Source organism: Vicia villosa, linkage group LG1 (genome assembly GCF_029867415.1).
Source record: "Vicia villosa cultivar HV-30 ecotype Madison, WI linkage group LG1, Vvil1.0, whole genome shotgun sequence".
NCBI lineage: Eukaryota > Viridiplantae > Streptophyta > Magnoliopsida > Fabales > Fabaceae > Vicia > Vicia villosa.
In genome coordinates, this window is record NC_081180.1 from 114148048 (window position 1) to 114175626 (window position 27579).

The following is a 27579-nucleotide window of genomic DNA, read 5'->3' on the forward strand; positions in this document are numbered from 1 at the left end:
GGTAGAATAGTGAATTTGACAGTTAAATCAAATCCACCCTTCCACCACCGTTCAGAGTGAAAGGGCGCACCAACGGTCCAAGGACCGAACGGCCCGCGACCTTACCCCTCTCCAGAAAAACAAAGTCCGAGCAAAAGGGAGACAAACGCCAAAAGAAGGGGCAAAGACACACGCTACGTCATAATGACCTATCTTCCTAAAAAAACGCTAAAATCACAGTCACGATTGATCAATACTCCCAAACCGCGATCAACAGGATGAATGGTATCCTCAAGCGAGAGATTCAACTACGCACAGCCTTCAGCGGCGAAGAAATCCTCCGTCTCCGCCACCTACCGCTAGCTTCACCCTATATCTTCATCAAAAATCATCCTAAAAGACCTATCCTAACCACATGCAAATGATTTCTAACAAACATCAAAGCATAAAAAGTCATAAACAAGGCCAAAAACGAACTTACAAGTAGGATTTTTGTGGAAGAAACAAAGAACAGGAAGAGGATCACCACAACAAAGCTCTCGGTCGGCAGCGGAGAAGAGAGAACGAAGTAAAGGAATTTGAAAAGTTTGGGGAAAATGGCGAACCCTGATATTTATAGGCTGTTGAAGATATCACATGCGCTGCACGTTCAACTCTGTGAAACAGTATGGTCATCATTAACCCTAGCAGCCTAGGAATAGGGTAGCCATCACTTCACATTAAATGCGACGCGTCCCCCAACTAACTTTCCCGAAACGACACGCTTCCTTACTTCCGACCTAACCCTTCCTCTCCCCGGAAGCTTCAGGCCCATTCCCCTCGGATACCCAGGGCACATGTCCCAGGAAGATCCCCTGGATCAAACTTCTTCTAAGTCGTCACTCCAACGAGTAGAAGCAACGACTTGGGGACTCTTGTTTTGGACCGACCCAATCATTCTAATTGGGCCCATCCAACCTTCGGCCCAAGGCGCCTTAGACCACGCATGGCAACCTCCCCCGGACCGCTCCAGGCAAACGCCCAGGACAACCGACCACGAGAGAGCCTTGTGCCCGGTAAGCAGCCAGCTCGCACGTCACCTAAATCTCCGCCTTAGAAGGAGGAGTCAATTCCGCACAAGGACACCCTATAAATAGTCCTCTCGCCACAGAGGGCAAGGTAATCTTTTCTTACCCCAAAATTCTCTCACTTTGTTGTACCTTGTGGAACACATACTTACTTTGGCATCTGAGTGCCTTGCAGGTACAACCCTTTTTTTCCCTCTCAACCGTTTCGAACTTCAAGCCTTCATTGTTGCTGGCCATCTGATCTGCTCGGTAAGATCAATTTTGTTGTGAGTAATGATTATATTTAGAATTTGAATGTAAAGAATAAACATGTGAAATTATGATATTTTGAAATTTTGTAGGTGCTGTGATATTTTTTAGAGACGGAGTCATTTGGTTCGACCGATTTAATAAATATATAGTATTGTAATAGAGACTGGTTTATTCAACCGAGTATCTGATCAAGACCATCACGATCGTGACATCGCGAAAGAAGAGTACATCAACCAAGTTGTCACTGTCGAGAAGGAAGACAACAACATCACTGTCGTTGCCGTAAGGAAGGAATATAACACCAACACCGTCGTTTAGGGTACCTAAATATTTTCCCCATGCATCTACAGTAAACTTCATTTTCCATTGTTATGGTTGTTGTTGTTTATGTTGTGGTTGTTGTTTATGTTCTTGTTGTTCATGTTGTTGTTGTTTTTGGACGTAGATGTCGACCTTGTCGAGTTCTTCATCAGATACTCAAACAAATGAGTGTTGTGAGAATGAAACTCAATCGAAAAGATCACAAAGAGTTGTCACAATGATGCCCCAATTCACATCAGCCCGTTACTCATCAGGTAAGAAAACTCTGATCGAATTTGATTCGTTCTATATATTAGTTGATTGTGAACATTGCTCTACTTTTAAGAGTTATGTTGCGTTCCTTGGACGGAGAAAAGTAGGTATATTGATAGATGATTGAAAAAAAATGGACGAGAAAGTCAAAGAAAGCATATGGACAGACGTTAGGGTATTACATACTATAAATTTCATATATTAGATATCACTACCTATAATTTCTAACACATTGATTTAAATGAAGTTGAATTTTTAGTTTACCGATGGCTCAAAGTTGAAAAAAAGTGGATCTCTTATTTCAGTACTCATTTAAGGGGATTTAAGTCACAACTCACGGCTGTTTAGGAAGCCTAAGAGCGATCTTGATCTTCCATGGAAAAGATATAGTTTTATATGGAAGAAGCAATGGAAGAAGTTTGTGAAGATACGTCGTTCTGAGGAATTCAAGGTTAGTACTAGTCTTATTTAACTGATAATGTTATGCTAATGAGTTAATACCGATCATATATATTTTTCACTATGTTAATAACAACTTAAAAGCGAAGTAGGAATACGTAGCAAGGCAAAGAACATGTACCCTAATAGATTGTCTCGTGGGGGTTACAGGAAAATTGAGAAAAGAATCATGCTTGAAAAACAACCACAAACAGGAGATGATCGCATCCCATCCCCACCGTCAAGACATGAGAAATGGGATAGGGCTTGATTAAGACCAAATGGAGAGTACACCCCTGAGGCAACAAGAGTAGTTGGCGAGAAAATTGTAAGTATGATTTGTTTTGCTCATGTTATTTGTTATTTAAATGCATTGGTAACAATATACGTAAGTTGCTCATGTTGTGTAGGATGAGTTGGTTGAGACGACTCGTGAAGGCACATTTGTTCCAGAAGCATGACATGACATATTAGTAGAAGCAATCAGAACATATGAGCATGGTGGGCGTGTCTGTGGTGTGGGAGAAGGTTTCGACTTGAGGTTATTCTTTGGGTCTAAAATAAAAGGTACAGAAAGCTCAGAATTGAATGCACAAAAACAAAATATTGAAAATTTTGAGAAGCAATTAGAAGAACAAAGGAGGATGTTAGACGAGGAGAGAGAAAAAAGGGAGAAAGATATGTAAAGGTTTCAAGAGTTATATTTGATATGTGCTTTGCTTGAGATTTTAGTGTTTTATCGGAAATGTATAATATATATTGTGCTTATTTTTGTTCTAACTGAATATTATGATGTAGAGATTAAGTGAAAACCTCGAACAACGCACAAATGAAAATCAACATTATGTTTATGGTGATGATGATCATGATCATGATCAAACTCCAAGTAGAAGTGTTGTACGTCGTGCTTCTACTAAAGGAAGTAATTGTTCATCCCCTTCCCCTTTCCAGCTAACTGCAATGAGTTATTGGACCTTAACTCAAATGAAGTCACCACATTATATACAACCGTTGCGGTGATAAATGCTTCGCAACCTCTCTGTCTAGAACATTGTCCATATGTGGAGTTATTTTATTACAGTCCTAACAATGTCATATATTTTCTCGGGGGACATAACTGGCTGGATGTAGGGATATTGCAAATTTGGTGCACGTAAGTATATAGTTGAATATACATGTCATTGTAGAACATTATCATTTTTTGTATTTCTTCACTTAATTTATTCATTTTCTTTAACCATTTAGGTACATTCACCATGTTTTATAAATTTAAATAAATCGAGTATTTATGGAATCTTGGATCTGCTTTTTATTCGATGGGCGTTTAATCAACCATGAGACATTCGAGATTATTTGAAAAAATGGTTAAATAAGGGAGGAAAAGAATGTTACTTCGCACCATTTCTCTATTCATATGTTTTTTTAATTGATGTTTATGTATTCTATATTTAGTTTTGTTTTAGCAAATACTAATAATATATATGCTCATGTTTGTTCAGTTGTCATTGGCAATTGATCATAATATCATTTAAGACGAATACGATAATTGTATTGTGTTCCTTGCATGACCCACTCAACAAGAAAATGAAAGAGATTATTAATTCGTAAGTGTATGTTACATTAAATTTCTTTGATATTGTAAGTAGTTTAGCATGTAATATGTGTAATTCATATTCAATGTACAATGTTGTGGAGCAAGTGAATATGATGAAAAATGTTAGAAGAAAGCCCTCATGGATCTTTTCAAAAGTAATTGTCCTGATTACCCATTTCTTTCATTTACATTCATGTGTGGTTACATTCATTTGTAGACGAGGAAACAACCCGAGAAATACGAGTGTGGGTATTATATCATGAAACACATGTTAAATATTGTCCTTGTTGGCATTGTTGATTCTTCGGATAAGGTATATATGTTATAATATGTTTACTTATATTAATATATAAGTTGACTATTGAGTTATTATTATGCATGATATTCACTTTTTTTCTCTTTCATATGTAGATGTTTAACGACGTAACCCCATTCCCCATTGAGGATTTTGTCGATCTTCGTAAACGCTGGGCATATATCCACATTGTGCTTAAGGGTCCTGCTATTTGATTTATTGAGATGTGTTAATGACTTATTTTCTGTATATGATGATGTGAATATTACTTTTGACATAAACATATTGTGTTTGATGTAACTATTAATTTTGGCTTTTGATGCACAATGTTAGTTGTTTTTATGCTCTTCATGCATGGTTCATAAAAATACGGGTTGTTTTATATGGTTATAATAGTTACAAGATAAAAAATGGTAAGAATTTGAGAAGCAGAGAATTTCATATTTAAAATAGAGGAAGTTTTGACAGCGGTTATAAAACCTAACCGTGATTGTATATTGAATGGTGACCAGAATAATATAAATTACAAAATGTTGATACTAAGAATCAAACTTGGGACCAGGACCTTTGTGATATTACACATACTTTCTAGAATACAACAACGGTCCTGGGACCGTGATTTTAAGTACCACTTATACAACCACACGCTACTTAACAACGCCTGGTCCCGCATGGTTATATATTTTTCCCAACCGTTGTTAAATTCCTTTTTCGTTGTAGTGGGTGAAGGCATCGTCGCGAAATTCAAGAGACCAAAGGCCTCCTCACCTAAGTTTCATGCACCCTGAGAAAGAGAAGCCTTACGGCATGCCAACTGCAATGATGGAAGGTATACACCCTAGTGCGTCCATGTACTCATAAAATGCGATGGCTACGTCATCACCGTTTAATTTGTATTGGGCCATAGGGCTCACTATGGGAAACTTTGGTCGAGTGGGACAACCGCGAGGAGGTATGGGATATTTTTCTTCAATTATGTCTCTTTGACCAATAACTCCGACCAAGCCATGAGACAACAATGGACGAGAGTAATCATGAAATGGTCAACATGCTCACGTAGAAGATAGACACTGTGTTTAACCCACTAATAGAAAATACGACCCAATGATATCAATAATTAGCACGGCATATGGGTCGAGCTACCGACTTTTTTGGTGCGCCACCAACGCCAGCGGCCCCCGCCTAACAATCTCCAAGGGTTAATCCTCCAGTAGCTAGAGTTGTCCAGAACAACAAGGGACCAAATAACTGAGATATGGTTCTGCTTCAACGACATCAAGATGCTGATCAGGTTCTTAGACAAGCCAAACAAGAAAATATTTCGGGGAAAAATAATATTGCCAATATGGTCGAACGAATTATGGCCTAAAACGGCCTTAATGTTGGCCACCCCAATCCAAATTTCATGTCACCATTATCGGAATACGTGAGGAAAACCGAATTTCCTAGGGGTTGGAAAGTCCTGAAATTTACCAAGTTCGATGGTGAAGCTAGTGGATCCATCGTCGAACACATAGTCAGGTATCAAACCAAGTTCGGTGATTTAGCCAACAATGAGAATTTGAAAATAAAATACTTTTCTAGCTCATTAACAAAGAATGCTTTCACGTGGTTTACCACTCTTCCTCCAAATTCTATCTTTAACTAGAACTAATTGAAGAAAGTGTTCCACAAATAATTTTATATGGGACAGTCGAAGATTAGTCTCAAATAACTGGCTAGTGTAAGACGAAAGGCGGCTGAAAGTAATGATGATTATCTCTATAGGTTTAGAACCTTGAAATCAAGATACTTTACGCAAGTTCCAGAACATGAGTTTGTCGAATTGGCAGCAAGGGGTATGGAGTACTCCATTAGGAAGAAATTAGACACCCAATGCCTAAGAGACATGGCTCAGTTGGCCGATAGAGTTTAACAAGTCGAACGATTGAGAGCTGAAAGGCTAGAACCATTAAGTTTAGTAAAAAGAAAGTGACTTTTGTCAAGGCGACAACGTAGAAAATTTGTCTAACTCAGATTATGAGTATGTAGAGAATAATAAGGTCAATATGGTAGAATTAAAATCGAGACCCCTTACACATGTAAGCTATTAAAACCCGCCAATGGGAAGAATCCCGTCGAATGCAAAAACGAAAAATTTGTTACTAGAACGTACCTTTGACATCACGAAATGATACGAAATCTTTGATGATTTAGGTGACAAAGTCAAAGTTGATCAAAATCACTAAAAACCTAGTAAGAGTTACTTTAGCGTTGGTATAGCAAATTTGTAAAACACACTCAGGCCTCGAGAAGAGAAAAGAGAAGAATTTCACTCCAATGTTAAACAGCAGTGCATAACACTTTCTCCGATTCATCTCAAATTTCACTATGAGTTTTCTACCCTTAAATTAGTTATTATTTTATATCCATTTAAATTTTTAGTCATTCTATTACCTCTAAAAATACGGTTTTCCTCCATTGTTGAACCTCATGGTTTTAACTCATTCTTCTTCACTGTAACTCTAATTTGAGTGGAACCAACTCCAAAACGACCATAAAAACATTCCCAATATTATCCATCATTTTACTTTTTTTATTTATAGTAAGTTTATAAGACTCAATTTTCGATATTGACCTTTTAAGTGTATTCTAGTGGATCTAGATTCGTTTATGGTAAGTTTATGGAAGGCAATGATGGGAACAAAATAAAGATCGTTGCTGGTGGATATAGATTCGTGGAATAAATCATCAAAATAATGTATGGGGTGAGAGTGCGTTCGAATCATGGGTGTAAAATATGTAGATGAACAAGAGAGTCGTATTTCCCAAAATTTATCAAAGGCTCACTGCGACAGTTTTAGCCTGTGAGTGATAATTAAATTAATGTGCAAATATGGAAATTGCAAGATAAATATGGATTAGAAATATTAGAGTTTGGTGTAATAATTTAATTGTGCTTGAATGTGTGGTAATTCATATTTTGTTCATATGTGAGTTTTGATGTTTAGGTTCGGTAATAACTGGTGTTTTAGCCTAACTGGAAGTGTTTGATATGTGTAGGTTTGCTAGAACTAATGTTAGCCTTAACCAACAATATTTGATATGTTTAGGTTTGCAAGAACCAGTGTTAGCCTTAACCGTCAATGTTTGATATGTTTAGGTTCCCAAAAATCAGTGTTAGCCTTAACCGACAATGTTGATAATTGGCGTAAGAGGTTTGGATGGAGAATTACATTTGTTTTTAGCATCATGCATCATATATCAGTGTTAGCTTAGTTTGGTCCAATGTTTAGGATTTTGGTTTAGTGTTTAGGATTTCGGTCCAGTGTTTAAGATTACTCAGTAACATACCTCTGATATCCAGTGATGGTACCACACGCATGAGAGTAGAGGAGATGAACATTGCATAATATTCTTGTATGTGTTTTAAAAATACTGTGCGATTGTGATTGATGTACCTGTAGTGATAAATGTTAATCGATGTTAATTGTATATACATGAAATGTTAAATGTTCTAAGTATTATTATGAATTATGGATTGATGTTACGTGTATATTGGAAAATGCAAACTAATATTTACATGTATATGGTGAAGTGATGTGATAAGTATGATATGAGATGTTAATTGATTTCATATGTATGTTGAGATATGTTAAGTGACCACGTAGTGCTGTATCATAGAGAGAACCGCGGCCCATTAGAAAATAGAATGATACCAAATAAAGTTGAGAATTTTGTATTATAAGAGCGTGAATAAGATTAACTAAATTGTCGATTGTATAACTTTGACGAATGTATTGTGTTCGTAGATGAAGTGATGTTCTTTATTTCAAAAAGTTTTTGAAACTCAAATTTTTTATTAGTATTTAACATTATAAAGATATATAAATTCAAATTACAATATTTGGGATTTAGGGTGTCATTGGTACCTTATCACCTTGGCAGAAGAACCATTTTTGTTCTCACCAGCATCATGATTATCAACATCAACACCGTTGTCCTTCAGCTTGTAAAACAAATTCCCACACATCGGGCACTCATTCAGTTTTTCATTCACTTTCCTATATGATATGTAATTATTACGATATGCATCTATTTTGACATTGTCCAAACCCATTGGAAAAAAAATATTTTTGGTCTTATAACTATGGTTCGACAATGGGTTGCCTTCTAGAAGCATGTCTTTCAACAAATTCATGCGATTCAGTGAAACTTTTATTCGTACATCAATTTTTCCGCTTCATATGAAACAGTTTTAAAACAACTGACAATCATCTAAAATTTTCGCACCTTCGAAATAACGATTTTTCCTTGTCACTATGTAAAGTATCGTACACATGATCTCTCCTAGAACAATCTTCTCCAATATAACCGATCATATCTTATAGCTGATAAGCCATATCTTCATCAACTTCAACTCTACATGACACCGTTTATTTTTGTCACTTCACCACGCCACACTCATGTAGTATAATTTTGAAAAATTTCATCTATTCCCGCATATTTTACAAGGACGATAAAAAAATCCTTTATTGTCAGAAATGTTTCTTTTGGAGAATTCAAGAAATTGAACCATCTCATTCTAATACTCATCACTTAATCTACTGACTTTAATCCAACTACGATCCATAACTACATCATTTCTAAAAATAAAATCAAAATCCAACGCACAACCGACACAACTCAACACAACAACAACAATGAACATTCAATCTCAACAAAGCAATAATAACCATAACCCTCAATCTCCACAAAACAACAACAACAATATTAAACTCTCGGTCTCAAAAACAAAAATAACATTAAACCTTAAATATATCTACAATAACATTACTGGTACAATGATGGATAAAGTATTTACGTACCAAAAATATGATGAGAGAGTCAAAGAAATTAGTTGGTGTGAAATTCAAGTTTCCTTATTCGATCTTGTCCTAGTTTCCTTATTTTAGTTTCGTTCGAGTTTCCTTCCTCCTTTATTTACTTCCTTCGACTTGAAAGATGGAGTTTTGTTTGATTTAGAAATGATGGAGTTTGGTTTGACTTGGAAGATGAGTTAGGTTTGTTGAGAATTAAAATTTATCTTTGAGAGTCTTTTCCCCGCGCTTTTCCTCACAACTGAAGGAATAAATGATATATATTTTAATTAAAAATCAAAATTAAAATTAAAGAACTTATGAGGAGGGATCAAATTACACCCGAATAATTACACCATGAGTTACACTCGCTCAATAACTTCACATCGGATAATTACTTTTTAAAATCAACCATTGAATTGAAACATATAATCATATAGATCATACGTATAAAGTTTGAGAGTAATCTATAATGATTTACTATGTCATCAAGATACACAGAGATTAACGTCAAAATGGACTTTAATATAACGTTAATTTTGATGTAATTCGATGACATAGTAAACCATTATAGATTAATCTCAAATTTTATAGGTATGATCTATATAATAGTATGTTTCAATCTAACGGTTGATTTTAAAAAATATTTATTCGAAATGAAGTTATGAGCGAGTGTAACTCATGGTGTAACTCTTCGGGTGTAATTTGATACCTCCTCCTTATAAAATAGAAATTAAAAAAAATTACTCAAAATTACTCTTCGGGTGTAATGAGATAGATATTTCTCAGTTACTCAAAATTACTCTTGAATAAAATAGAAATTAAAAAAAATAAAGATTATAAAGTAAAAAGTGTGGAATATAATATCTTTCCTTAGATGTAAACAGTTGAAGAGTCTCAACTATGCCATTAGTGAAGTTCCCTTTTAACTTTTCAAATCTATGGACAAAGCAAAACGATCGAAAAGTTATTATTTCATGCTTAGTGCTTACAAGATATCTTTACATATTGACATTAAGATTTTAATGTGTGAACCTTTTGAATTGTTTTTCTTAACTGTTCTAAAAATCTAAATTTATTTTGATAAACGGCAATCAAAATTTAGTTACACTTATATTGGTTTTCAATTTTTCTTGCATTTCAAGTAATCTGCTTTATCTTGTAATGATAATAAAATTTTTAAAATTCCTAAAACTGAAAATTCTTAATTCCTAAAATTGAAAATTCTCAATCACATCTGCTTCTGTCACAATTTTAAAATGACAAGGACTAGATTTAAAGTTATTTATATCATCTGCAACTGTGCAGTTGTGGCCGCAATATTATTGATGCGGTAGTATTTGCAATCGTATTGGACCCCAATTGTTGTATGATTTGAAATCATGCATCCTCCCACATTAATAACCGTATCAGGCAACTTCCCTCAAGTTTTTTTTCAAAATTTAAAATTCCAAAATTCAATTTATTTATGAAAAATCTAAACAGTAAGTGTTTTTAACATGTATTTTAAATTCTCTTCAATTAAAATTCACACTACAATGTCCGCAATGTGCATCGTAACAGCCACAATACACTGCTACAAAAAGTACATACAACAACGCCACCTTTACTACGGTCCTCCATGGAACCATGTTGATATATCGATGGATTCAGGCGCCTATATATTTTTTATTTTATTTTTTAATTAAACGTTGTCAATTTATTACCACGATTTATAAAGTCAACCATAGTGATATCTTATTATATGTTTCATGAGTTTGATTCTCAGCGCCTGCTAATTTGTGATTTCTTCTGTATTTTAGAGAAGCCTTTTTAAAAACGAAAGTAATATCACCACGGTTCTTTAAGCTAACCGTTGTGATAGATTTTCCATTTTTTTAATTTTTAATTACGTAAAATCTGACTTTATTTTTATAAAATATCATTAGTGTAAATCTTATATCACTATGGTTGTTAAAGAAAACCGTTTTAATATATTTTTCATTATTTTTTATAATTTTTGAATGCATAAAATTTTGCGCTTTTAATAATATTTCATCATATATCTCAGCGGTTTTAATTAACAATTGTGGTGATATGATTTATTCACTTTAACGAAATAGAGCTAGCTAACTTATCTCTTTAGTTCCATATTTTCATTTCCATTACGAAACAACGCCATTTCAACCTTGAATGAATATACGACATTGCAACCCTAACCAAAAAACACCATTGCAACCCTAACGATACAAAACCTGTATCAACCCTAACCAAACGTACAATATCATCTTCAAACCTGGAGAAATGTTTTCAACCAACTTATGTGCTTTCGTACCGTCGAGGAAGGAGCCGACGTCGTATTCTTCGTTCTTGACTAGCCTTCGATTTAGCTTTCGAGGAGGAACTCAAAGAAGGATCCAACACCATTTTTTTATTTATTCATCACGTTTCTGGTACGTAAACGTTTTCCCCATGCATCTATAGTACTTTCATTTTCCATTGAGTTTTTGTTTATTTTGACACAACCACTGATGCCATTGTTGTTTATATATTTGTTGTTGTTGTTGTTGATGCCATTGTTGCTGTTAATTCCATTGTGTTTGTTGATGCCATTGTTGTTGATGATGCCATTGTTGTTTATGTATTTGTTGTTGTTGATAATTTTTCACATGCTTAAATATTTGTCGTTGTTGATGCCATTGTTGTTATTGATGCCATTATTGTTGTTGATGCCATTGTGTTTGTTGATGTCATTGTTGTTGATGATGCCATTGTTGTTTATATATTTATTGTTGTTGATGATTCTTCACATGCTTATGTATTTGTTGTTCTTGATGCCATTGTTGTTGTCGATGCCATTGTGTTTGTAGATGCCATTGTTGTTGATGATGCCATTGTTGTTTATTCTTATTGTTAATGATTCTTCACATGCTTATGTATTTATTTTTATTGATGCAATTGTGTTGATGATGCCACTATTGTTGATGATGTCATTGTGTTGATGATGCCATTGTGTTGATGATGTCATTGTTGTTGATGATGTCATTGTGTTGATGATGTTATTGTGTTGATGATGCCATTGTTGTTGTTGATGCCATTGTTGTTTATGTATTTGTTGTTTTTAATGTCATTGTATTGATGATGCCACTATTGTTGTTGATGCCATTGTATTGATGATGCTATTGTGAATGGTGTTTATGTTTTGATGTTGATTGTTTTATGTTTTGATAGATGCCCCCTGCCTCTTCTTCATCTAGTAGTGAAGAAGCTACATATACAAAGGAAAACAGTACAAACGATTCTCAATATGTAGGCATAGAACATGAAAAAACAAAGAGGTGCCACAATGATGGCTAAATTAACAAAATCCCGCAATTCGGGTATCAAACTTCTAGTCGAGTTTAGTGTCGTTTATATGATTCTTGATGGTCCTTATTCTTCACTTTTTAAGAGTTATGTTGCGTTCCTTAGATGTAGCAAAGTCAACATATTGTTAGATGATTGGAAAGATGTAACATATGATATGAAAAAGAGCATATGGACTGACGTTCAAGTATTAATTTTAATTTTTTATCGATTTGATATTACTTGATATAAACACTAATACATACTTATTGATGTAAATGTATAGTTGACGTTTGAGTTTAGTGATGATTCGAAGTTGAAAAAAAGTGGATCACTAATGCTAGTACGTCTTGGAGGAGTTTTAAGTCACCACTCACGAATGACTACATTACGACGCCTAAGCCTAATATTGACCGCCCGTGGGTGAAATATCCTTTTCTTGACAAGAAGGATTGGAGAAAGTTTGTGAAGCTTCGTAGTTCTTAAAAGTTCATGGTTAGTACCAGTTGTATTTTTTTGATGATTTTATAGATACATTCATGGACGTTAGTATTTTTCCTATGTTTAAAACAAGTTAAAATTGAAGCAGGAAAGGTGAAAAAGGCCAAAAAAAATACCCCTATAGATTATCTCGTGGAGGATACAGAAAACTTGAGAAAACAATGATTGCTAAAAAAAGACAACAACTAGGAGATGCAGACTCCATGAGTTGTGATCGGGAACTATCCCCACCATCATTACATGAGAAGTGGAAGAGGGGTCGACAAAGGTCAAATGTAGAGCACACGTCAGAGGCCTCAAGATTAGTTCAAAGATAATAATAAGTAGGACATGTTATGCATATGTTAAGTGTTATTTAAATTGCTTTAGTAGTTAACAATGTATGTCTTATCATGTTGTGTAGGATTCGTTGGTTATCTCAGTCTGTGAAGGTTCCTTTGTTCCATAACCACAACATCATATATTATTAGAAACAATCGGAACAAAGGAGCATGGTGGGCCAGTTCGTGGTGTTGGAGATGGCATCAACATGAGAGTGTATTTTGGTACATCTAGGAAAAGCACCAGACAGGTGCAAAGAGAAATGTTATAAGAGTTTCAGAGGAAGATTGATAGTCAAAAGAAAGAATTTGAAGAGAAGTTAAAGGCAGAGCGGGAAACTCGCATGAAAGAATTGGAAGAAATAAAAGAGTTATATGCGGTATGTGAGAATATTGTGTTAATTCTATTTTGTGTTCCTGAGTAATTTTGAAATTATGGTTTATCTATTATAGTTAATTTTTATGTTTTACCAAATAATAATTATATATGCTTGCATTTTTCATTCAAAGATCATTTTCAATTGATTATCATATCTCTTCGGACAAATATGGTAACTACACTGTGTTTGTAAGACAGACCACTCGAACCTAAGATGAATCATATTATTACTAGATAACTTTATGTTTCTGAGACTTTTATTAGTTTTTTCATTGAAGTTGTAATTATCTTAGCGTGTAATATTTTCATATCATTTTTAATCTACAAAGTTGTGGAGAGACATTATATGATGAACAACTCTAGAAAAAATCTCGAATTTTATAAGCCCAAGGTAAGTGAATTTATATATATATATATATATATATATATATATATATATATATATATATATATATATATATATATATATATATATATATATATATATATATATATATATATATATATATATATATATATATATATATATATATATATATATATAAATTCAGGAAATGTTTAACTTTTTAGACTAGAAAACAACCAGGGGGATACAAGTGTGGGTACTATGTAATGAAACACATGTTTAACATCATCTCTGTCAGCATTGTTGATTTGTGGGATCATGTATATGTAATATTATGAAATGTGTTTACAATAACATATTAATGTTAAAATAATTTGATATTATAATTCAAATCACATGATATTTATTTTTTCCACTTGTTTGTGTAGACGTTCAATGACAGGACACCTTTCTCTCCCGATGACTTAGAAGACGTCCGTAAATGTTAGGTGTTTATTATTAATGCGTTGGTTGAAAAAAAAAGGGGGGGGGGGGGGGGGTTGGTATTTTTTTTTGTGTAAGCAAGATATATTTTTTTTTATGAATTTGTCTTTGATGGTTGTAAATATATTTTTGTTACTTAATTTGATATTTTGTGAATATTTAACTAATATATGTATAATTTACAAGTTATATATTTTGTATACAGATTATAATATACCTGATATTTTGTATACAAGTTAATTATAAAAAAATACAGGTTTATAATATATGGAAAAATAAAATAAAATTAAAAAAAAAATAAAGTATTTAATCACGGTTATTATATCAACCGTTGTTATAGATAGAGAGCAAAAATATTATAAACCATACAATCATTGGGTTTCGAAACCATGACATTTCGCTTTATATCACAACGATTGTATACTTTGACTGTTGTGATATATAGCACGTTACCTATTTTATCACAACGGTCATATGTCTCTGATGAAAAGTGTCATACATACAATCACACATTACCTCAAAACGGTTGGTCTGATGTAACCGTATCCCTTTTCTAACAGTTATGGTAGGTGTTTTCCGTACTACCGTCTGCAACCACATCTACAATCGCAATTTAAAACCTTGTCTATAACTAACTGATTTATCTAAAATTATATCTAATAACAAGTAAGTTTACTCAAAAACATAATTAATATACGTAGTTTATTTTATTCTCAATGACCATTTAAAAATATTTTTGGAACTAAAATTTATAATGCCCTATAATTGAACATCTAACAGCTATAAATTCATAACTAACTATTTAATATATGAACATAGTGATACATATATTAATAGAAAATTTCTTTGCCAACCTCCCTACCTTCTAGTCCACCTCTGGTGAAAACCCCATACTACCCCTAACTTCGGAAATGCACTTCCGAAATGCAAGAAAAAGGTGTTTTCGGAGATGCATCTCCGAAAGCGCCTTTTTTTTTAAAAAAATTGTCTTATTTCGGAAGTTCATTTCCGAAAACAACATTTCGGAAGTGAACTTCCGAAATACTGCGATTTCTGCAGATTTATCAAAACACTCCCCCTCCCCCATTCATTTACCCTAACTCAAATAAAAAACAAGCAAAGGCGAAAATTTGGGCAAACAGAATTCCAAGGCTGCATCAAGGCTCCAATCACATTGCTAAACAACATTCAAAAGCCCTCAAATCACTCAATTTGTAAGTTTTGAATTTGTTAGATTCATTATTCAAATGCATGTTATTTAGGGTTTCAATTGCATAAATGATATATGGGACTGGTTGTTAGTAGTATTTAGGTTTTATAGAAGCTTTTTGAATTGGTTTTATGTTTGATTTTGGGGTCTGCCATGGAAGTTGCAGAAAACTCCATCGCAGGGGTGTTTCGGAAGTTCATTTCCGAAAACACCTCCATCCCAGTTTTCGAAAATGAACTTCCGAATTGTATCAGAAGTTCAAATTTTTTAGTTTTTTATTTTGTCTCGCATATTAATCGATTTCAATTGTTTACAGGAACATGTCAAGCAATCAACCAGCACGCATCAGACAGGGTAGGGAGACCCAGACTGCGTCGGCTAGACGCGAGCGGGCGGCGGTGCAGCTGGCGTCGACACAGGGACGGGGCGGGGCCGGGGACGACTTGTGCGAGTACCCGAGGACGTGGGAGAGGGTACATCAGCTCCAGGGTCTAGGAGTAGGCTGGCTCGGGTATCTTCTTCCTGCCAGCGAGAGGAGGAGGATGACGAGGAGGAGGAGGAGGAGATGCCAGTGCCATACCACGAGCCGGAGGGGGTACCGGATGTTGACCCTCCAGCCGGGGAGGAGGATGAGGAGGGGGAAAGCTATCCGGGAGGGCCTTTTGACACTTCCGTGCTGATTCACTACCACGATCACGTCGCTCGGCGGATCTGGGAGGGAGAGGTATTTTTTTTAATTTAACCGTTTATTTGTCACCATTTTTTATAATTTTACCGTTTATTTGTCGCTTATTTAATATATGTCGCTTATTTGTTTTTTTTTGTAACAGGAGAGAGAGCCATTGAAAATGGTGAACCACGCCAGGAAGATTTTTAGTCTGTTTAAACCAGAAGCTCAGTGGTTTAACGACCATGTGCGAGGTTCAGGGCTTAGCGGGCTCTGCATGACCGGGTACACCACCATCAGCACCGGCATGCAGGGGGCATTTGTGGAGCGCTGGCACAAGGAGACGTCTTCTTTCCACTTGCCGGTGGGGGAGATGACGATCACCTTGCATGACGTGCAGTGTCTTCTCCACCTGCCCATCAGGGGGCCGCTGTTGCACCACTCCCGGATCCAGAGGGTCGAGGCCAGTCAGTGGATGGCGCTCTATTTGGGCATGGAGCCCGAAGTTGCTGACTTCGAGTGCATCACGACTTCTGGGCCTCATATCCGGTTCACCACACTGAGCCGCTATTTCGAGCACCACCTGGACGCGGCGGCCGATGCCGAGCAGGCGGGTGACGACCTATTCACACAGTACCACCGCGGCTGCGCTCTTTGGTGCTGGTACATGCATGTGGTAGGCGCTGCTTGCTTTGTGGACAAGAGTGCAAGGTATGTCGACGTGACCTACCTCCGCTATTTCATGGACCTGGATACCGTTCACCAGTGGAACTGGGGGTCAGCTACTCTGGCATATCTCTACCAGAAGCTGAATGAGGCCTCCAACTGGAGGACGAGGCAGTTGGTCGGATCCTGCACACGGCTTACGGTACGTTTTATTTTAATACATTATCGTATTTATTTATTTATTTATGTTTCGTATTTATTTTTAATACATTATCGTGTTTCTGTTTCAGAGCTGGATCATCTCCTACTTCTCCCACATCCACGGCTTTCACTTCGATCATGCGTACGTGGACACCATGCCCAGGGCCGCCAGATACGTTCTCCAGAGGGGGAACGATGCGGTGGGACCATACTGTCTGTACTTGGACCCCACGATGCATGACGACGTCACATGGAGGCCGTTCAGCGACTACGCTCAGATTGTCCCCTTTGACGGCATTGCACTATATTCAGGCTGGTTGGCTTGCGGGACCGGCATCATGGTTCGATATCTCCCTGAGCGGTGCATGCGTCAGTTCGGATTCGTGCAGCGGATACCCAGGTCACCCTTTGAGGCTGCTCCCGACACTGTGACCCGAGTGCAGCTCACTGCCATATGGGAGGACTGGGAGCATCATGTGGTACCAGAGGAGTACCGTCTCACTCGGGTCACCCAGGACTGGCACAAAGAGGAGGGGTACGTCACATGGTTCTACCGGGTGTCCCATCCTCTGCTGAGACCCGATGTTCCTGGCGCTCCTAGACCAGCACATGAGGAGATCCTGGAGAACCAGCAGGCCGAGGATGACCACGCCATTGATCTCATGCCGATCTGCCAGCGGATAGAGATGCTTGGGCGGGACGCGTTGGATCGAGGTATCGTTGATCAGGGCGGTCCAGAGGCAGTCGCCGTGATGGAGATGATCGTCACTGATGCGGGCCGTGCGGCGGGATACAGGCGGCAGAGGAGGGCCCAGGGTGAGAGGGTTAGGCACTCCCAGTAGTGGTCGGGTTTATTTATTTTTTTATTTCGGATTGTATCTTTCGCACAGTATTATTATTATTTTCGGTTTGTATATATTATTTGGATTGGATTTATCATATTAGTATTTTCAGTTTATCTGTTGCTTATTTTATTTGGCGTTTGCGTTTAATTAAAATGCGAGACTGTTTAAGAAAAAACATAAAAAAAAACACAGTTTCTGCATAATTCGGAAGTGCATCTCCGAAAACACCTCATGGCACTACGACAAAATTGATATTTTGTATCGCCATATTTAATAGCACTTTTAAAGAAAGCGCTATGAAAAAGAAAAAAAAATAGATATATAATAGCACTTTATGGCCAAGCGCTATTATAGAATGCTGACAACATGATTTCAATAGCACTTTTCAAAAAAACGCTATTATTAAACTTCACTAATATAGCATTTTCTATGAAACGCTATTATTATTTTTCACTAGGATAACACTTCCTGTCAAACGCTATTAATATTCTTTATCTAAAAAATATTCTTCAATTTTTACTACTTTACGCTAGCGTTTTTAAATAAACGCTATTCTTGAACTTCATCATATAATAAAATAAATAAAAAAGGCGGAAACATTTCATTTTCGCGCACATTATTTTGGCCAAAATTCCACTCACGACTTTTCTCACTCCAAATAACAAAACCTATTCGCAAAACCTTTTGATTCAGCTCTCTCAAAACCTTATATTCACTCACGCCGTCGAACACCCAAACACAGCCACAGACTCTCTCAAAACCTTCTATTCACTCTCGCCGTCGAACACTGAAACCCAACCACGAAGTCTTCTCCCTTTGTCAACCTTTCACCATCGATTCATCGATTCACCACCGGAAAGAGGAAACATGATTTGGGTTTCAATATAAATTTCAGTTTTAGTTAAAGTTACAGCAAGCATACGATATCATAAAGCTGAGAATGGAGGAATGCTTACTGGTTGAAGCGACGAGGAGAAGAAAATGCAGCTTTCGATCTTGCTCATAAGCTATTCGATAAAATGCCTAACTGGAATTTTTTCCTCTTCTTGCTTCTATTTTACTTTTGATTTGTTGTTGTTTTGTGTCTTAGTTGCTATTGATGGTTATGTTCAGGTTGGTTTACATATTAGCATGGAATTATCGTCATTATTACCGTTTCGTGCTATTGCCGATAAGAAGTACTTATTATTCATTATGCGTGACAAATATAGTGTTTCTTTCCACTGTTATGATTTCTTTCTGTGTTAACGTTCTAGTTGAAGTGGTTTAATTCAGTTTTGCAATGGGAATCTTGGACTTGCTTATGGTTGACATAGTATTATAATTTGTATGAAGTATGAACCCACTTAGTATATAACAAAAATTAATTGAATCATCCTATTAAGCTAACAATGTAAGCAATTCTATTAGACATAGATGTTGAAATTAAGATAAAAGAGATGGAACAGAAGGTGGCTGAAGGCAGTATTGAATGGAGTATTGTCTCTAGAAGATAACGATATCAAACTTTGGTAAATTTCTGTGAAATGAAATATCAATTTCTTTAAAAAATGATGGATTTTGTTTGCTTGATTAATCAGATCGCTTGTTTAATTTCTGATTAAGCAACACTTCAACCAGGTGGGACTATTACTTTTGACCATCAGAATCTTCAAGGACTCTTGGGCTAGTCTGTTGAGTATTAACCGACAAAGTTTTTCCCTCTCATTCTCGTCCTCTCCATTGTCAAGTTCAAGGTTTTTCAACACTTTACCTTATTTCAAGTCTTCAATTTCAATTTTTGTAATCTATGTTTTAGAAATTCTAAAGGCGTTTAATTCTGCAACAGATTACACATAATCCTTTAATCCTCTGAAATTTCTAGTGGAAGCCTTCCTCCTGAAGGAATCGTTAACGGTGAATTCCCACTCTTTAGCTTATTGATTCAAATATGTTGTATGATTATGTAATTTAGTTTCTTTGTCCAAGAGCACTAACTCCTCAGATGCAGGAGCAGAGGGTGAAAAGTGCTTCTGTTATTACAGATCTCAAACCGCGTCCTCCATCAGAAAATGTGACAATATTTTACTTCTAAGAACCTATAAAATTAAAACATTTTATTCAATTAATTTACTTCTAAATAAATACTTATTGCGCATTTTAATGGATAGTTCTTGTTAAGTTGTAGACACCATTTTATTGGTAAATACATTGAATAGATACTAGCATAATATTATAAATATTTTATTCACCATCTAAAATGTTTGTCATTAAATTACAAATATTAATTTGACTGCTGTGAAAGTTTCAAAATCCACTTTATATTAATATTTGGTTAGAGTTTAAGAATTATCCTTTTTCAATAATCAAGAATTTTCCTTCATTTCACCCTGCTTGACATCAATCTCAGATCATGGGAGACTGTGAAATAAAATAATGTTCTTACTTTCTTACCCGCCTTCCCTATCATATTCATACCATATGTACTTGAAATACTATTTTGTTGGCACTTTATTCATTTATTGCAAATTCATTAAGAATGCATCTATGATATCTAAATTATGAAAGGGTTAATGATTGTGGCATTGAATTCTGACGAACAATGTGGGCAACAATAAAGGTCTTTAGTATGAATCATTTTACTACTGTATCTTTTCAAATGGCATAGGTTGCATATTTTGCCTTTAATGCTCACTCTTATTTTATTTGTTTATTTCTATGCATTTCCTATATCCTAGGCCGCTGTAAGATTTCAGCTAGGAAAGTAAAGCGAGAATACAAAATCAAAAAATGAGAGGGCAGATTGACAATACACTAGCAGTTTATAGATGACTAGGATAGAGGAGATAACTATATGAGATGATTTGTATAAATACCTTCACAATAGTTAATAAGAGCACGTTTGAAAATTAACAGATTTAGACATTCTTTAGTCAGATTTGTTTTAGATATGTTACAGACTATAGGGAAAGGTAAAAAGAAAGTAGAAGTATTTCTTCAAGTATTAAAGGTTTGTGGAATTTGGTTAGATTTAAAAATAGCAGCAGCTGGGGTTTATAGGTTTCATAGCAGTTATAATGTGATAAAGTATATTAAGCTTACTTTCTGAATATATTAATCCTTCAATTTATCCTTGATATGTATTGATATACTAGCTGAGATAGAATATATTTATTATTAGTGTTCATATGACATTGTATTTGCGAATACCTGTAAGCATTATTTGCTTTTGCTTGGGTGCAGAAGTACTCTCAGGCAATGAAAGTCGCGCCAAATGAGCCTGATAAAGTAGGAACCACTTGGACAAAAGTTTAATGCATGAAGACAGTACTATTCTTGAATCTCTGCAGGTAACCATCTCTACACTGTTGAAAGAAAATGCATTCCCTGTTATCTTGTATGTGATTATCATGTATTCTAAATTTACCTCCAAAAGCCTCTTTTGCCTATGGATGTTTACATTTGTCAGTTCCAGTTAGAATAACTATCAATCATTTCTTAAATTACCCAAAGAGAATGTTATAAGAGACCAATAGAACATTTATTTGAAACAAAAACAACCCCAACTATAGAGCAAAAAGTTACCTTACAGTACTACTATTTCACTTCATTGATTGATGAATCAAATGATAGGTTTAGATGCTAGTTCACATTGGACATAAATTTGATGTTGCTTTCAAGAAAGCCTTTTCTCAGACAAGTTTCTTGTTCACTTGTGTTGAAAACAAGATTTTTAAGCGGGAGGAGAGCAAAAATAGATGTGTTACTGAGATAGCAAAAATATTTCACTTATTTGTTAAACACATAGCCTGGCCTATATCTATCCGCAAAGCTGTCAAATGACACTTACCAGCTAGACAAAGGCAAACCTGTTTGAGAAAAAACACATTTCTCCTGTTTGTTGCTCAAAAGAAAAATTTTGTGTTGCAGTGGCATAGATGTATAATGTATAATTTTAGGTGACTGGACAGAATTAATGGTCTTTTCTCTTAATCTTTTTAATATTCAAATTATTATGATAATATTGATCTTTTTAATCTATTTCATTGACACATTTAAATTACATAAATAACATATCCATATGTACTATTAAGATTTGGTATATGGGCCGAGATAACAGTAATGTTCTTAAGTTAATTTTAGCTGATCATTAGTTTCTTTTGGTTATGAATGCTTCGACATCCTGCAGATTCTCCTCAATGGGCAAAAATTGATCATGATTACCCAAATTTAGGGAAGGAAGAAAGAAACCTACGTCTTGCATTGTCTACTGACGGAATAAACCCTCATGGTATTCAGAGTAGTAAGCTTACCACTTGGCCGGTGATTTTGTTGAACTATAACCTACATCCATGGCTATGCAAGAAGCGCAAGTACATGATATTGACTATGTTAATTTCTGGACCCAAGCAACCAGGAAATGATATAGACATATAAAACAAGAGGATTGGGATAAATTTGTAGCTCAGCGTATGACTGAAAAGTTTCAGGTAATACTTTTTTCACTTGGTTATGGATCCTTAAACACGTATCAGAGTTCGAAAAGTTTGTTATTTCATAATATGAGTTGGTAGTGGTTAAATTTAAGATGATTTATTTTCTATCACACCCTGTTTCAAAATTTGGTTTTCTTTTCTTTTCCATTTCAGTACCCTTGTAATTGTTTAGTAATCAGAAATTCTCTGAATGGGTTTTCTAGCATGTATAATGGGAGCATTGTTTGGTAATTTTTTTGTACACTCATGATCCTAATTAATATGTCTGAACATTGTTTTTTAATTACTGCAGAAAGTTAGTATTGAAAATCGAGAAAGAGCGTTAATTAATCCTCAACATCCCTATTGAAAGTCACGTTTAGGGTGTGCTCGTCTTGAAGTCGATATGGTAAGTGTGTGTATAAATGTATTGTACAAGATTATAAATTATTATTTTTTAGTTGCTATGTTAATTTGTCAAAAATGTATGTTCAGGTAGAAGAGTCAGAAGGGGATGAGATAAATCGTAGTCAAGTGTGGAAGGCTGCCCGCGTCAATAAGGGTGACGTGATTATAAAACAGTATGTATACTTCTTAGTGTAATGTCTCTGTGTCAGCTTACTTATCAACATATATGTATACTTCTTAGTGTAATGTCTCTGGTTAGATCTTCTTATCCTGAATAAGATTGTGGCTCTGATTATAAAACAGTATAAATTTATAGTTGCAATAGTTCGATAAAAGTTAATCAAGCCGTGTTAATAGTCTTTCCCGAATTGAACTGGTATAGAAATTTGGTTCATTTGTTTTGTGAATTTATATCATAACAGTAATGCTTTACTCTATATACATTTTGTGCCATTACACATGTTACTATTTACAAGAATGAGGGGGGCTTTGGATTTCAATTAGCCAGTTTGTTATTTTCTCATATACTGATGATTACTAACAATGTGCTTAAAAGTGGACATGTCTGTTCTAACATGTCATTACCAGAGACTTCCAATATTTTAATTTTAGCTTTCCTTTAAAAGGATCAGGTTGTACTTTTTTGAATTTATTCGATTTTTCATGAACCTGATTGTACTAAATTGTTATTAGGGACTAACAAATAGGACCATTAAGTTCATTTTGTGAACTGTAAGTCGCAGATCAATTTTTTTAGCGTGGTTTAGTTGGTTTTTCTTTAATCTTCACTACTAACCATGGTAACATTCATGCTTGATTGAACTTTGTTTTTATATCAAACTTCAGTATTAGTTTTTATTGTAAATTTTTAATTACCATATATATCTTAAATTGATTTTTTTGTACAATACATAATCAATATATTCCTTCTATGGTACAGGAAAACAAGAAGCAGTTATTTTGCCTAGCTAAGTGATTGTATCTGAGGGTTCGGCGCTTTTGGTTCGCGAAGTGTGGATACTACTTGGTCTTGTTTTGTTGTCGTTTCTTGTTTTTTTAGGTGTTTTGTTTAGAGAATATGATTGTTTGCTTTAGGATTGAAGTACTCTTAGTTGGAATTAATGCATGAATATACATATTTGGCTATGCAAATGCCTCTTTTTTTTGTACATTAAAATGTTATGATATTTCTTAACAAGTGGATTTGGTTTAAAATGTTATTTGATATTGAATTGAATGTATTTTTTTTATATCTGCACCTAAAAGAATGATTTTGTGTACAACAAAAAAAATAAAGGTGTACTATAATGGCGTTTCATAGAGATTGCTATTAATAAAAACATCCTATGATAGCACTTTTAAGAGAAAGGGCTATCAAACATGTGCCATATATTAGCGCTCTGTTTGAAAGTGCTATCAAACATGTGTCATATATTAGCATTTTGTTTTGGAGTGCTATCAAATATGTGCCCTATAATAGCGATTTTTTTTAAAGTGCTATCAAAGATGTGCCCTATAATAGCACTTTGTTTGAAAGTGCTATCAAAATCAAATAAAAACGTATTATAAAGTGCAAAAAAATCCACTTCAATAGCGCTTAAGTGAAAACGCTATTAAAAATAGGTACTTTAATAGCGCTTTTAAAGTGCTATTAAACAAAATCGTTTACAATAGCGGCGCAGTTAATAGCGCTTTTAAGTGCTATCAAAAACAAAAGAAAGCGGTATTAAATAGCTTTTATGTGCAACCACATCTACAATCGCAATTTAAAACCTTGTCTATAACTAACTGATTTATCTAAAATTATATCTAATAACAAGTAAGTTTACTCAAAAACATAATTAATATACGTAGTTTATTTTATTCTCAATGACCATTTAAAAATATTTTTGGAACTAAAATTTATAATGCCCTATAATTGAACATCTAACAGCTATAAATTCATAACTAACTATTTAATATATGAACATAGTGATACATATATTAATAGAAAATTTCTTTGCCAACCTCCCTACCTTCTAGTCCACCTCTGGTGAAAACCCCATACTACCCCTAACTTCGGAAATGCACTTCCGAAATGCAAGAAAAAGGTGTTTTCGGAGATGCATCTCCGAAAGCGCCTTTTTTTTTAAAAAAATTGTCTTATTTCGGAAGTTCATTTCCGAAAACAACATTTCGGAAGTGAACTTCCGAAATACTGCGATTTCTGCAGATTTATCAAAACACTCCCCCTCCCCCATTCATTTACCCTAACTCAAATAAAAAACAAGCAAAGGCGAAAATTTGGGCAAACAGAATTCCAAGGCTGCATCAAGGCTCCAATCACATTGCTAAACAACATTCAAAAGCCCTCAAATCACTCAATTTGTAAGTTTTGAATTTGTTAGATTCATTATTCAAATGCATGTTATTTAGGGTTTCAATTGCATAAATGATATATGGGACTGGTTGTTAGTAGTATTTAGGTTTTATAGAAGCTTTTTGAATTGGTTTTATGTTTGATTTTGGGGTCTGCCATGGAAGTTGCAGAAAACTCCATCGCAGGGGTGTTTCGGAAGTTCATTTCCGAAAACACCTCCATCCCAGTTTTCGAAAATGAACTTCCGAATTGTATCAGAAGTTCAAATTTTTTAGTTTTTTATTTTGTCTCGCATATTAATCGATTTCAATTGTTTACAGGAACATGTCAAGCAATCAACCAGCACGCATCAGACAGGGTAGGGAGACCCAGACTGCGTCGGCTAGACGCGAGCGGGCGGCGGTGCAGCTGGCGTCGACACAGGGACGGGGCGGGGCCGGGGACGACTTGTGCGAGTACCCGAGGACGTGGGAGAGGGTACATCAGCTCCAGGGTCTAGGAGTAGGCTGGCTCGGGTATCTTCTTCCTGCCAGCGAGAGGAGGAGGATGACGAGGAGGAGGAGGAGGAGATGCCAGTGCCATACCACGAGCCGGAGGGGGTACCGGATGTTGACCCTCCAGCCGGGGAGGAGGATGAGGAGGGGGAAAGCTATCCGGGAGGGCCTTTTGACACTTCCGTGCTGATTCACTACCACGATCACGTCGCTCGGCGGATCTGGGAGGGAGAGGTATTTTTTTTAATTTAACCGTTTATTTGTCACCATTTTTTATAATTTTACCGTTTATTTGTCGCTTATTTAATATATGTCGCTTATTTGTTTTTTTTTGTAACAGGAGAGAGAGCCATTGAAAATGGTGAACCACGCCAGGAAGATTTTTAGTCTGTTTAAACCAGAAGCTCAGTGGTTTAACGACCATGTGCGAGGTTCAGGGCTTAGCGGGCTCTGCATGACCGGGTACACCACCATCAGCACCGGCATGCAGGGGGCATTTGTGGAGCGCTGGCACAAGGAGACGTCTTCTTTCCACTTGCCGGTGGGGGAGATGACGATCACCTTGCATGACGTGCAGTGTCTTCTCCACCTGCCCATCAGGGGGCCGCTGTTGCACCACTCCCGGATCCAGAGGGTCGAGGCCAGTCAGTGGATGGCGCTCTATTTGGGCATGGAGCCCGAAGTTGCTGACTTCGAGTGCATCACGACTTCTGGGCCTCATATCCGGTTCACCACACTGAGCCGCTATTTCGAGCACCACCTGGACGCGGCGGCCGATGCCGAGCAGGCGGGTGACGACCTATTCACACAGTACCACCGCGGCTGCGCTCTTTGGTGCTGGTACATGCATGTGGTAGGCGCTGCTTGCTTTGTGGACAAGAGTGCAAGGTATGTCGACGTGACCTACCTCCGCTATTTCATGGACCTGGATACCGTTCACCAGTGGAACTGGGGGTCAGCTACTCTGGCATATCTCTACCAGAAGCTGAATGAGGCCTCCAACTGGAGGACGAGGCAGTTGGTCGGATCCTGCACACGGCTTACGGTACGTTTTATTTTAATACATTATCGTATTTATTTATTTATTTATGTTTCGTATTTATTTTTAATACATTATCGTGTTTCTGTTTCAGAGCTGGATCATCTCCTACTTCTCCCACATCCACGGCTTTCACTTCGATCATGCGTACGTGGACACCATGCCCAGGGCCGCCAGATACGTTCTCCAGAGGGGGAACGATGCGGTGGGACCATACTGTCTGTACTTGGACCCCACGATGCATGACGACGTCACATGGAGGCCGTTCAGCGACTACGCTCAGATTGTCCCCTTTGACGGCATTGCACTATATTCAGGCTGGTTGGCTTGCGGGACCGGCATCATGGTTCGATATCTCCCTGAGCGGTGCATGCGTCAGTTCGGATTCGTGCAGCGGATACCCAGGTCACCCTTTGAGGCTGCTCCCGACACTGTGACCCGAGTGCAGCTCACTGCCATATGGGAGGACTGGGAGCATCATGTGGTACCAGAGGAGTACCGTCTCACTCGGGTCACCCAGGACTGGCACAAAGAGGAGGGGTACGTCACATGGTTCTACCGGGTGTCCCATCCTCTGCTGAGACCCGATGTTCCTGGCGCTCCTAGACCAGCACATGAGGAGATCCTGGAGAACCAGCAGGCCGAGGATGACCACGCCATTGATCTCATGCCGATCTGCCAGCGGATAGAGATGCTTGGGCGGGACGCGTTGGATCGAGGTATCGTTGATCAGGGCGGTCCAGAGGCAGTCGCCGTGATGGAGATGATCGTCACTGATGCGGGCCGTGCGGCGGGATACAGGCGGCAGAGGAGGGCCCAGGGTGAGAGGGTTAGGCACTCCCAGTAG

The 27579-nt window shown here is 36.6% G+C and overlaps 2 long non-coding RNA genes across 3 annotated transcripts; both read left to right on the top strand.

Annotated features, from left to right (window-relative positions):
• The first annotated feature begins 11145 nt into the window (after positions 1-11145).
• Positions 11146-13123, top strand: LOC131614790 (uncharacterized). Its single transcript, XR_009287666.1, has 3 exons — positions 11146-11468; positions 12647-12855; positions 12950-13123. It is a non-coding gene; the product is annotated as an uncharacterized LOC131614790 (long non-coding RNA).
• A 5458-nt stretch (positions 13124-18581) lies between these two features.
• LOC131643913 (uncharacterized) lies at positions 18582-24074 on the top strand. 2 transcript variants are annotated; one of them, XR_009296324.1, is made up of 8 exons: positions 18582-19489; positions 19584-19714; positions 19807-19874; positions 21201-21307; positions 22147-22447; positions 22746-22841; positions 22928-23013; positions 23781-24074. It is a non-coding gene; the product is annotated as an uncharacterized LOC131643913 (long non-coding RNA). The 2 variants fall into 2 exon arrangements; XR_009296323.1 differs by having other exon boundaries at positions 19599-19714.
• Positions 24075-27579: the final 3505 nt, after the last annotated feature.